This window comes from Pteropus vampyrus, unplaced genomic scaffold (genome assembly GCF_000151845.1).
Source record: "Pteropus vampyrus isolate Shadow unplaced genomic scaffold, Pvam_2.0 Scaffold3, whole genome shotgun sequence".
NCBI lineage: Eukaryota > Metazoa > Chordata > Mammalia > Chiroptera > Pteropodidae > Pteropus > Pteropus vampyrus.
Genome location: NW_011888784.1, coordinates 13,002,400 through 13,015,833, shown reverse-complemented (window position 1 = coordinate 13,015,833; position 13,434 = coordinate 13,002,400). Strand labels below are relative to the sequence as shown.

Here is a 13,434-nt window from a genome sequence, read left to right as displayed (position 1 = left end):
ATTGTGATTTTAGAGACTTTTTATAAAAGTAATAGACTCTAAGCTCTCTTGAGAAGAAAAGACAGTAGAAGTTTTTTATTGTATATTCTCACATGCAGTATAGTATTTGGCACATAGTAAGTGCTCGATAAATGATTTTTGGGTAAGATGTTTTATATTCAGTACTGTCTAATCTATAGTAATTTAGGGGGGCTGTGGCCAGGACTTGGAAGGGAGTAGGTCCTGGAATTAGATTGGCTCAATAGCATGGGGCAGATACTGGTAGGGGCGAGGGGAGTTCAGTCCAATGGACAGAAAACTTAGTACTCAGTGGGCATGGCCGATCAGCAGTGGGATTCTCACAGTGGACAAGCTGCCCAAGGTGGGGAACAGCCTAGGAGGAAGCAAACAGTCCAAGAGTATGTTCGTGTGCCAGGCACTATTCTCAGCAATCTATGTGTATTAACAGCTTTCCTCCTCACAGCCAACCCGTGAGACAGGTAATATTGCTCTTCCTTTTACAGGTGAGAGAGTAGAGTGAGAATGAGGCGATGACATTCTCAGGTCCACCAGTTGGTAAATGGTACCAGGACTCCATCCCAGACTAGCTCACTGGAGATGACACGCTCTTCACAGCTCCTCTCTACTGTTTCTCTGCAGTGGGGTCCGAAGGGTAGGCAACATAAAACTGAGGAACCCAGGAGTCAGCCGATTTAGGCAAAGTCAGCAAGCAAGCATGGGGTTAGTCAACAGCTTGGCTGTCCCTGTGGGTGGTAGCTGGGGTCTAGAGCAGCACATCCTGGAGTGGCTGGACATTAGGTTGATGATGAGGACTGGGATTCATACACAGAAACAAGGAGAGAAGGCAATGACCAGAATTATGTAAGAAAGTTCCCTGGCTCAAGTTGGTATACGAAAGTTAACAGCACTGAGTCCCTGGATACTATGAAGGACCTTTGAAATTCTTCCTCTCCAGGCTTGATATTGGCCAAGTACTAGGGCAAGGGCGAATATTATTCTTAGAATGTTAACGTGGAAACTACCTGAATGAGGGAATGGGAGAAGGCAAAAGCCATCCAGCCTTATCTAATGCACAAATTTGCTTGATTTCCTTATGATGAATACTTTCCTTTAGGCCCATCCTGTTTTTCCATGCCATACAACTAGAGCTAGTATTTATTTCCAAGGTTGTATTATATGATGGAGAAAAATTCTGGGGCTTAGTAAACAGTGGGTAGAAAGAGAGGAAGAGAATGAGGGAAGGAGTAAAGAGAAAATCATAGCAGGATGATGTTTTCTTTTTCTGTAGCAAAGAACCTAAAATATTTGCATCTCCTGTTTGGAACATTTTTTATTTTCCACACTTTGTTCATGTTTATGCAAAGCAATGGATGAGGAGGTTCATTCTTAAGGGAAATTCTTGCCAGGAAATGCATGGCTGTACCCACACGACTTTCAGGTCATTGAGAAAATTGGTAAGAAACCAGAATTTACTTACAGTGGAAAGTTGTCCAGAAGTCACTTCTATCCCCCTTTGCTTTTTAAACACTTGGTACTTATGTTTTTTATTTGGACAAATAAATTGGTTTCCCTTTGAGTGTAACTGGAGAAACTTAAGAATGCCTGTCCAAGGTTGCGCAGTACAAGCCCAGGCTGGGAAATTCTCTGTGTTTATTTGTCGGGGGAATTTTTGTGAAATAAGAAAAGCAATGGTAGCCAATACTTTCGAGCAGGCAGCCTTGCTAGGCAGCAGACCATCTATAAATCCGTCTTTTTCTTTTAAGTGACCAATGCCTTAATTCTGTCCTAACAATCACTAATAAAACCAGCTCATAGGGCACAACTTCAAACAGACCCTAAAGTATAATAGCTTTGTTTCTTCATTTCTTTGGCATTGACATTGTAAGAGAGGCTTTGACTAATATAACAAGGATGTCCTGGATGGCCGAATTTCAGGCAGTGGCCACAGGCTGGTAGGGTACATTATTTTGGGCAGGCTGGCTTTTCTTAAACTCTGAATAGCACCACCACTCCACGTAACAAAGGACTTCCCTTATAAATGTCCTCTTACCTATGGGTAAGAATGGGCCCAAGAAGCTGGTTGTTTTAGAAGGACTTTGATCAACTCTGTCTTCTCCAGTGGACTGGAAAGAAAGGATAGGATGATGCCAGGGAACAGTTTTAAGAATTAGATCTCACTAATTTCTTTTACAGGGGTGGACGTTTTCTAATTTCTGTCCTGTGGTATCAGTATTTGAGCCTGGAGGGAAAGGGAGCCTTTGAGATTGTTTATGAACTCTGATCTCTGGAGGAAATGGAGGAAAGAATCAGAAAGAGAAATTGAGAGAAGTCAGAGAGGTTTGAGGTTGCTTGTCTGAGATCAGAAAACATATAAGGATTAGCACTGCCTCATAGGTGTGGGGCCTAAGGACATCCCAATAAACCTCCTGTTTGCCAATCTTTATCTCAGAGTCTGCTTTTTGGGGAGCCCCCCTATGCTAAGTCCTCCCTGTGTTCGTAGTTCTTTCAGCACTCATTGAATGTTTGCTATGTTGGGCTCTGTGCTAAGTACCTGGAACATAAAGAGAAATAAAACCTAGTTCTTACTCAAGCTGCTTACCATTTCCCAGAGGCTCTGGTGGTCAACAGCTGGCTCCAAAGCTCTGTCTGAGCTCCTGTAATAGCGGGATGACAGAGTGGTGCAGAGTACCCAAGTTGGGGGTGCTGGTGCTCTGAACGGAGAAGTCATCCCAGGCCACTCTGCTCTATACCTCCTGACCCTTCTGAGAGGTCTAAGAGACTGCGCACTTTCTCGAAGAAGTGGGTGCTCTTGCTTGCCTCCACAATCTCTTTTCCTCTAGATACTCTTTATTACACTTTGGGTGGGTGGTAGGAGGGAAGCTTGTTAGTGGAGGAGAGATAGCAAAGAGAAATAGTGCAAGAACTAGGGAAGACAGAACATAGTGTGAGGGTTCGATTTGGGTTTCCATCTGTTACTCAGTCGTCATTTTCCTGAACCATCACCAAGATTAGGCCCCCAGAGCTCCTGTACTCAGCCCTTCCCTCAAAGAGGCACTGGGATCAGACACTGACCTGTTAGAGGGAATAATGTCAGAACCAGTATGTCATCTTCCAAGGGAGACTTGCCTTCTGCATTTTATCCCCAGAGATAGAAGAGAAAATGGGCATCAACCAGTAGGTGGGCAAGGTTTAGGAATATCCAAGGGGTTTTCCTGGTACTTCTGAAACTGGACCCAAGCAGACAGGCTATGTCATGTAGCCTTTCGTCTCCAGAGATGGTTATGGAGCACAACCAAGACTGGGTCCTTGTGACAACTGTTCTTCTGTGTGCAGTGGCTAAAAGGAGGACAGAGAGCATGCTAGTAGACTAGTACTCAGGAAAAGGGAGGTCAATAACTCCCCTGACCTCGGACATTCTCATGCCTCCTACAGAGTATCTTCTGCGTGCCGGGCCCCAAACTGGGCCAGACAGAGGGCCCTGGTAAAATAGACGTGAAGGTCCCAGCCTCAGAGCAGCCTATAGCTTAGGTGGGTTGACTGCACACCATCACCACATGTCTCCAGTTTGGTGGAAGACAAACAGTCTGCACCCTGAGGGAGTCCCACGCTTCCTGGCCTAATCTGAAAGATGTGGTGTCTGCCACAGGCTAGTATTTAGGACATGCATGCATATTTAAAAGGCTCAAGAAAAGACACAAATAAGACATTAACATGTGTAAATGGTTACAGCTGACTAGAGCCAGGGCACTGGACAGAGAGGCAGCACTAAGAGCAGGATGTCCCAAACACGTGGGGTCAGCCCATCAGCCCCCATTCAGATCAGATGGCAGTGGTGGCAGGAAGAGCTCTAATGGAGCACTAGGTATATTGTTAGATACTGGTAGGCAGAAAAGTCAGTGTCTTCCCTATCCAAGGAAGAAGGCCAGGCTGAAAGTGAATACTGCACAGGTGTGTGCACATATATGTGAAAACATGAACATTAACCAGGGGACATATTTAAGGGGCCACTACTAGCATCACTTGAGTGGTTTGTATGCCCAGGTTGATTTGTGAACATGATTTGCGTGTGTATGTAATGCGTGCAAATATGCACGTGTGTGTGCACGTACTTACGGGGGCTTTGCTTTACACTGGAGTGATGTTAAAGATGCCAATACAGAAATCATCCAATTCATCCTCTCTTCTTCCAGGAAGCTTTCCCTCTTAACCAGGCAGCCACCTCCCTGGGTTGTCTCACAGGCATCTCCATGAGAACAGTTTCCTCTTCCGAGGAGCTGGATCTCAGGCCCAGCTCTAGACTCTTTCTTGCTTTCAGGCATGAAGATGAGAATCTTTTCACCAGCTGACAGGTATCAGGGGACACTTCAGATGGAATATGATTTGCCCAGACTGAAACCTAGATTCTTGAGGTAGGATATAAATTTCCTACAAAATAAGTAAAACCTAGAGAAACTGGGTCTATTAAGCAAACTTTTAGAAACAGATAAGGAGGAAAGTTCGAAAGACAAGGCACCTTAGCTTACAGAGGGACTGGGATATGACCTTAAAATAGAACCACCTTAATTTGGGGCAGAGAGGGGTTTACAGAAAGTTCGCTGGAAAGAGTAGAGCTTAAAGTCGAGCTAATTTCCTGAATACTTGGGTTAAAGGCTCTCCATTGCATCCCTCCCATAAGCAAACAGCAGTTAAAGAAGGGGTTTGATCCAGGGCTGCTGATGGTCTGGTTGCACAGTGGACAAAGGGACCTGGGTTCTGGACAGCCCTGTATGTGGCCTGTTGTTAATGGGGTTGGGGAGGGAGGAAGCAATAGCCTTGGATGCTCAGGCCTGACTCCCAGGGCATTTAATAAAGTGTCTGAAGCCCAGGCGAGACAGTGGGCTGAGGGAGATACAGTCAGCCTTGGCTTCCTCCTGCCTTCACACAGCCCTTTGCTTTGAGCCTCCCTGGTGGACCCCAACACATGGGCAGTGATCCTAGATCCGGTTCCTTTTCTAGTCTACCGCTACTGATCCTTACTACCTGAGCTCTACTGCAGGTCTTTGTTCATAGTTTTACATCCACTGGAATGCCCTGCACTGCTCTACATTGCCCACTGAGTCTCTAATGCTTTGCCTTGATACCACTTACTCCAGGAAGCCTCTCATGATTATATTAGGACATAGTGCTCTGATTCAATACTCTCCCAAGTGTTCACTGCTTCACTGCCCACATCTCACTCATCTGTGCTGGCTCTTCTGACTTACCTGAATGTTGGAATGCTTGGGACATCATCCTGGGCCCTCTTTTCTTCTTTAATTACATTATCACTTTTCAGAGAAATTTCTTCACCTTAATTACTAACACTATGTCAATAACTCACTCAGAAATTAAATGTGTAGGCCTGGCCTTTTCTGTGATCTTGAAGCTCATGTATCCAACAGTCTTCTCCTCTTCACTTGGATGTCTGAAAGTAATTTCAGGCCTCAAAAAACTCAGAAAAGAAGCTCTTGATTTCCTCCATTGACTTCTCTCCCCGGTCCCAGTAAATGGCACCATCATATATCTAGTTGCTGAAGCCAAGCAGAGGCCCAATCCTAATTTAGCTTGCTCCTTTATGAGAAGCCTCATCCTAATTTAGCTCACTCATTCAGTCCCTGGATTCTTTCATTGGCAAATACTACTGACTTTGCTTAAAATCATATTCTATATCTTTGTGAAATTTTCCCTTCCACTCAGGACAGGTCACAATCTTCACAGTGGGGAATATTACAACAGCCTTCTCTTAACTAATCTCCTTGCTTCCACCCCTTACTTAAATCCATTCTTCACAAAGCAAATGACATTTTCAGAACATAAATCAAATTAGGCGCTCCTCTGCCCAAACCCTGCAACGTCTTTCTATCACATTGAGACAAAGATCCAAACTTCTTTTCCTGGCCTGCAAGTCTGTCCTTGCCAAGCTCTTCCATGTTATCTTATTCCTCTCTCTTCTTGCTCATCACATTCTCCCTATGATGACCTTACAGTTTTTCAGAAGCCCCAACATTGTCCTTACCTCCGGTCGTTTCCTCTGTCTGAATGCTCTTCTCCAGCATCTTCATGAGGCCGTCTCCTTCCTGTTAGGCAGATCTCAAGTTAAATGTCACCTCCTCCAAGAGGCCTTTCCTGAAACACAGTTTAAAGCAGCTCCTTATTCGCCCTCTATTATACCTCTCTGTTTTATTTTCTTTATAGCACTCATTACATTTTGATGCCATGTTACTTGTTTATTTGGTTTAGTTTGTATTGTCTACCTCCCCCCACTAGGGCATAGGCTCCACGAGGACAGAAAGCCTCTGACTCACCCCCTACTCCTCCACTATATCCCAGCTTTCAGAGCCATGCTTGGCACAGAGTAGGCACTCAAAGAGTCTTTAGTTAATAAAGACTGACTCAATAAATGAACTCATCCCAAAGAGATGCTGTTGGATTTGGAATCCTTTGTTTCCTTTCTTTGGAAATGAGTTCTAGCTGAAAATAATTTTTATTCTGAAGGATTCAGTCTATATATTTTACCCAAATGACATAATTGAAGTGCCTGACATTTCCTTAAAACTCTGGTATGGCTATCACTATTAATTATTTATTTGCTATTGAAGAGATGGACCATATCTGGTTTCTGTGTTTTTTGCTGATGGCTCTTAAGCTTTTGGATATTTGTGTCCAGCATGCCCTTCAAGCCCCAGTGGCTTGGTGAAGAGGTAGTGCTATGCTGGGGAAGGAGCACCGAGGCAGGGCTCCAGGGTGGGGAGCACCAGGCTGGCTTCACCACAGATGAGTTACAGCCCATGGGGAAAGTCATAGATCTAACTCGTGTTTCATAGCTTATAAGATGAGCTTAATAATTGTAGCCTTTCTAGCCCTATGAGGCTATTGAAAGATGAAGGAGATAGCAAACATGTATATTTAAAGGGGAGATGGCTGTCACTCCTAATTTATTTTTTATTCATTCATTTATCTAATATTTCAGAGTAAAGCACTGGACTAGCTATGTGGCTAAAAGGATATGAGATGTGCCCTGTACACCCACCTCACATGACTGTTAGGATCGATGCACACAGATAATGGTGGCTAGAAGGGACAAAGTATGGCAGAGCACTGTGGGATTCGGAGGCAGGCCTGTAATCTAGGCGAGGAGACTCTTGAAACTCAGGAAGATGGCATGTCATAGGTGTCATACCTTAGCAAAACCAGTCCTCAGGGATCTGCAGAGTGCCCAACCCAGGGGCTAGCACAGCTCCGGCAGGCCATGGACAGCTCCTGGCCAAGGCCATCCAATGACCCCTTTAGTCTCTTCGGTGGTGAAGCTTAAATTAGCTTGACCAGCAAGTCCTGAGGCTCTGGGCCAAATATTCCTACTCTTATAAAGACTTTAAAATTCACAGAGAGATAGGAGAAAAATAGATACAAGTTGTTATATCTTTATATTTGCTCTTAATTGATTCATTTGAGCTTTTTCTGCTTTGCTTTCATGGGAATTCAGTCTCGTTTTCCTGGGGCGGTGGGGGAGGTTGTGTGTGTGTGGAGGAAGCCAGGCCAGAGGCAGGCTCTGAGAATGTCACAGAGTTCCTTGGGTCTAAGTTCGTCTAGAGCTACTATTTCCAGTTGGCAAAATCTTTTGCTCCAATTAGCACCATATCTGCCACAGCCCAGTTCCAGTTCCCTCTGCCCTTGTTTTCCTATGTAACGCTCCCCTGGCTTGGGGCAGACAAGGGCCCTGAGCCTGGAACCCTTCAGGAAGTTGCTGGGAGAAGATCAGCCTGCAGGACGGGGCTCAGGGTGTTGCTTCTAGTGTCTCCTCAGTTCTGTCTTTATGCAAAGCTCTCAAAAAGGGAATACATTCCAAATTCCCTCCATTACAGATGGGAAGGGCCTGAGACACAGTCTGTAGCCCAGGAAGAGAGGGCCAAATACAGCAAGTTTCTGTTATACTCAAGAGGGAAGGAGCCTACCCGGAGGACCTGGTGATGGAGACTGTCCATGCAGACCCCAAGTGGATGAGTAGTCAGGGTTAGTGCCCAGTTACCCAAAGGCTCTCTGGTGCAGTCAGTGAACTTCATCTTTGTTCATTTATTTTTGAGGGGACAATTCTCTTGATAAATAAAAAGAAATGCGGATTTTCTCAAATAATCTTAGGAGAACTTACTTATTTCTTAGAAGAAGAGATAAAGTGGGAGACCTTGGTTCTGCATGGTTGGTCTATGTATTGGCAACCAGTGGTGCTGCATGCAGTAAGTGAGAAGGCTGGTGGACAGCTGTTTTCTATTCTCCTAGACTGTACATTAGAGAATGAGCTTGAGCTGTGACTGAGGCTCCCCCACACCTGGGGAAGCAGAGTCAAGCAAGTGATGACCTTGAAGACTGGAATTCACAGCTCAGATTTTGAGGTGGTTGTGTATATGGAATGGCAACACTCAACACGCCAACTCAGGGGAGGAAAAAAACATCCAAATTGTTTGGAGTTCATCTTTAGTCTATAGCGTCTGTGAACCTCTGACTGGCTGCTCCAGGAAAGAAAGAATAAAAGGGAGGAGCTAACATATACCAAGTGTCTAATGTGCCAGGTGCTTTGTTATTTTTTATACATTATTTGATTGATTCCTGAGAGCTACCTCTAAGGAAGATATTTTTATCTCCTTAATAAAGAAGCTCATGGAAATTCTATATTTTATTTTCTTTTTGAAGTAGCTTATGTCACGTCATCATGCTAGAAGGTGGCAGAGCTGAGATTTGAATTCATGACTCTTAGACTACCATTCCCTCCTATTACACCACACTGCCTTTGAGATCCCTCCCCTCTGTGAACACTGTCACGAGTAGAGCGGGAACCACCAACCATGAACACATTGATTTTCATCGTTTTAAATATTTCTTGCATTTTTTTCTTATGCAATTATGAAATTTTTAGTACAGAAGAGATGAGATGCTATAGTTCCAAGTTCCCCAAGCTGGGATTCAGTGAATCTGAGTTCTAGACTTAGTTTTTGTTTTGTTTTGTTTTTTATCTCTTAGGACCTCATTTTCCTTATCTGGAAAACAGAGTGGTTGACACAGATGTGGCCTAAACTCTTCTTGGTTAGATTAGGCTCTGACCTTAAGAGGGGCTTTGTGTTATTTATGAGTTTCCTTAGGGTCTGTAGCACAGAGCCAATATAAGGTTGGCATCGACAGACACACTAAACCCTTAATATGGTTAGTGTTGTTAATTCATAGTGATTACTTCACTAATAAGTGACCAAACACTAATACCCAAAATGCAAATTGAAAAATAGTTGTTAATATTTCCTGGGCTCTTATTAGGTGTCAGGTACTCTTTTATAAGAATGAGATGGACAATGGGATAACTAGCATGCACAGTGACTTACTAATTTAACCACTGTGGTAGAAAGGGAGCCAGTGGACCCTGCAGCCCTGCTGAAAACCACCATAAACACATTGTAGTCAATTTTCCAATGTATTATTGATTCTAAGAGGCATTAATTTCAAAACAAACAATGGTTTTCTTTGGTAATTTCCATGTTGTGGATAAAACTGTCATTTTTGCTGACCTGCCTGTTGTCATATTATTGACTGCCTATATAATAAAATAAGTTATTTTATGGGTGTCTTTATTGAACTGGAAGAAGGGGACAGGAAAATATAAATGAGAGAAATGTTAATAACTGTGCCTCCTTCCACACACCACTGTTCTACCTAAACTCCATATAAAACTCCTGTACCTATGGCTCATAATTTCCCTCCAGTTATGTTCTGTAAATTTCTTTCCTCAATTTCTACACACACACACACACAGACACACACACACACACACACACACACCCCAAATACATTCATTTGTGGTTTCTATTTCATTTTTATTTGGCATTGCAAAAAGCTAGCAATGCTCTTATGACTTAGGACTTGTCAAGAGGCATTCATTCATTCATCAAATATTGTAAGAAGCCTTGGTATGAATGTGAAAAGTTGAGGTCAAGGTTCAGGTGGTCAACTGAGGAAAGGGCTGGCCCTGGGATTAGCCCCAGCTCCTAATGGTTGGGATGAGCCCCAAGGGCAGGTCTTGCTCCATGAAGATTCAGTGGCCAAGAAGTCTACTTTGCCTGTGTCTCGGGGGATGGAAATTTGCAGCTCAGCATATGGCCTCCTCCTGCTCCTTCTTTAACTCCTCTTCTCATTTTGCTTTTCCCCTGTCAGTTTCATCTAGTTGTCATCAGTGCACAGAAAACTCCTAAATATATACTTCAATATATATATACATATTCCATCTCGGTTGTCCTTTTGAGTTTAGACCAAGTGTCCGGACTTGTAGGCACCTCGAACTCAGCTTTTCCAAATCAATCCCTCCTCTTCTCCACAAACGATCCTCCACTGTGCCTTTCTGTCCTCTGTATACCCACCCACGAATGCATGAAAGAAACTTGGAGGTCACATTACAGTCTGATTTCCTCTCACCTCCACATCTAATCAGTGAAGGGCTAAAAAAGACATCTCTTTTTTTATAGTAATTAAACAATTTTTCATTTAGTAAGTTTTTATTAAAATATACATGTGAAAGGGTATAGCATGAGGGGCTTTTTTAAAAAAGTGAATATACCTCTGTAACCACCACCCAGATCAAAAAACAGAACTATACCAGAGTATAAGTACCCTCCTGCTACCTCCCAGTCACTGCCTCTAAGGGTAGCCATTCACCTAGACTTCCTACATCAGTGAAGAGTCAAATCTAATTTTGAACTTTATGTAAACGTACTCATTCAGTATGCATCTTTCGTGTCTGGCTTCTTTCACTCAACATTTTGCTTGTGGGATGCACCTAGGCTGTGATATGTTATCAGTGCTTTATTTCTCGGTGCAATGTAATATTCTTACTTCGTAGCAAGAAAGTTTTATTATAAAGTTGGTGTCTTCATGAGGCCATTTGAAGACATGCTGAATAAAGTCAATTCATGAAAAATTTCCTTTCAGAATGTATGTCTTTAAAAGTGGGGCGTAATCTCTGATATTTGAAGTATATCAGTAAGGAAGGTGAGTTACTCTGGAGAGGACCCGTCAAGAAGCTAGGAAAAGTAAAAGTGAAACTTCTTCCATTTTCCTGAGTTCGTGCTATTCGTTGTAGTTTTGAAAGAAAAGTCATGCTTCAATTAATAACAGACAACGAAGTCAATATAATAGGAGCCGAGACGATGATGTGATCAAATGCCAAAAAATGACTGACGGCTGAAAAAATATTATGTGAGCCAAAGCAATTTCTCTTGACTTGTAACTTTATTCATCCAACGAATAACATTTCATCACAGTTTTATCCATGGAATGCAATTCCACCCAGATCATTCTGTCAATGACAAGAAACAGCATCAAATCATTTTGTCCACACAAATAAATCAATCGTTGATTATTATTTTCTCCCATTTGGAATCCAAGTAGGAGGACCAAACATCTTGAGTAAAACAAAGAAGAAAAAAATGGCTTCTATGTTGACAAATTTGTTGGGTGAATGAAATTTATGGCTTTTTTTTTTTTTTGACATGTTTTGATGTGAGGAGGGATAAATAGGTTTTAAATTTAAAACAGAGACAAAGTGTAATAATAAACACATGGGGAGAGAATGCAACCATTTATTGTTCTTTACAGATACAATAGCATTTCCAGTTTTTCACTTTTGCTTATGTAGTTCTCCTTACTGGGATTTCTCCCCCAGTCTTGGAATGTATGGTCAAGTTTTGGGCAAAATTAAATTACAAGGGCTTCCAAAATTAGAAAGCAGGAGGTGTCATCCTTAACTGACAAACTTGAGTGGGGAGTGCCCTGGTTATGAACAGTCTACTCTGCCTAATCCAGCTTTTCTTCTTGCTCACACATTTAATGTTGTTGAAAGCCCTTCCTCCAGAATCCTTAATTGGCAGTCCACTACAGGTTGGGAGGAAGTTTGTTTTGTTTTACAAATTTAAGTTGATATTCATGCTCTACATGGTAAAGTTATGTATCTTTTTCACTTAATATATTGCAATGGATTGAATGCTTGTGCCCCTGCCCCACCAAATTCGGATCTTGAAATCCTAAATGACAATGCTATGGTATTAGGAGGTGGGGCCTTTGGTAAGTAATTAAGTCATGATGGTAGAGCCCTCATGAATAGAATTACTGCCCTTTTAAAAGGGAACTTAGAGAGCTCTCTTTACCTTTTTCTACTATGTGAGGATACAATGAGAAGTTGGCTGTTGGCAATTAGGAAGAGGGCCCTCGCATGACTATGAACATGGCCTAATCTTGGATTTCCAGACTCCAGAACTGTGAGCAATAAATTTCTGTTGTTTATAATCAACCCCGTCTATGGTACTTTGTTATAGCAGTCTGAGCTGATTAAAGCTTATATTATATTATGAGCATCTTTGTCAGATTTGCCCTAGGAGAGAGGAAGACTCTCACTAGAATCTTGTGTGGAGAATGGTTCCCTCCCTGGGGCCAATTAGGTCAAGTTTAACCCTTGCTGTAGTTTCCTGGGGCACAGTTCTCTTAACTTCCTAAGGAAGACAAAGACTATTTGTAGCCCAGAGAAAGAAAAATAAATGAGTCTACAGCCATACCACCCTGAACATGCTCGACCTTGTCAGATCTCGGAAGCTAAGCAGGTTTGGGCTTGGTTAGTACTTGGATAGGAGACCACCTAGGAATATCAAGTGCTGTAGGCATTTTAAAAAAATAAAAAAGAAAAGAAAAATAAAGAAGATAAATACAATTTAAATCTTCAATGGAACATAAAGTTCCACATATAAGGCCAATCTGGACTTCAAATTCCTTGAGGTTGGTGAATTTATTCTATATCTGTGTCTCCAGTACATACCACCTGCTTGAAATAAGGGCTTAGCAAAGGTGTCTTTATGAAGATAAAGATAGTGATGATTATTTGCGGGTACAACATTTAAGGCATAAATGGAGTTCAAGGAGATTTGACTCTAATCTAAATACTTCCACCTAAATAAGTGTTCTGATGCAATCACTATTTAAAAAATGACTCTCTTTTTCTGATATTAAAGTCAATGCTTATTCATTAAATTAAAAAACCAGAAAGACATAAGAAAACAGACCATATCTATAGTCTCACCTAATAGCTAACATTTTCTGTGTATTCTATCTCTCACTCACATTCTCACTCTTGTTCTCTGTCTCTGTCTCTGTCTCTGTCTGTCTGTCTGTCTGTATGTGTCTGTCTCTCTCTATTTACTTTCATTTTGTTTTACAAATTTAAGTTCATATTCAAGCTATACGCAATAGACTTTTTCACTTAATACATTATATTAAATTTTTGGAAACATATTTACCAAAGCCCTTTTTTGATGGCATGAAGGTTCTTTATTAATTCTTAAAATTAGAAGTATAACATTTGTGGCACTTTTATACATTTGGGGACAAATTTCAACT

At 42.1% G+C, this 13,434-nt stretch overlaps 1 pseudogene; it reads left to right on the top strand.

Annotated features, from left to right (window-relative positions):
• Positions 1–12,585: 12,585 nt before the first annotated feature.
• Positions 12,586–12,704, top strand: LOC111741897 (annotated as a pseudogene).
• Positions 12,705–13,434: the final 730 nt, after the last annotated feature.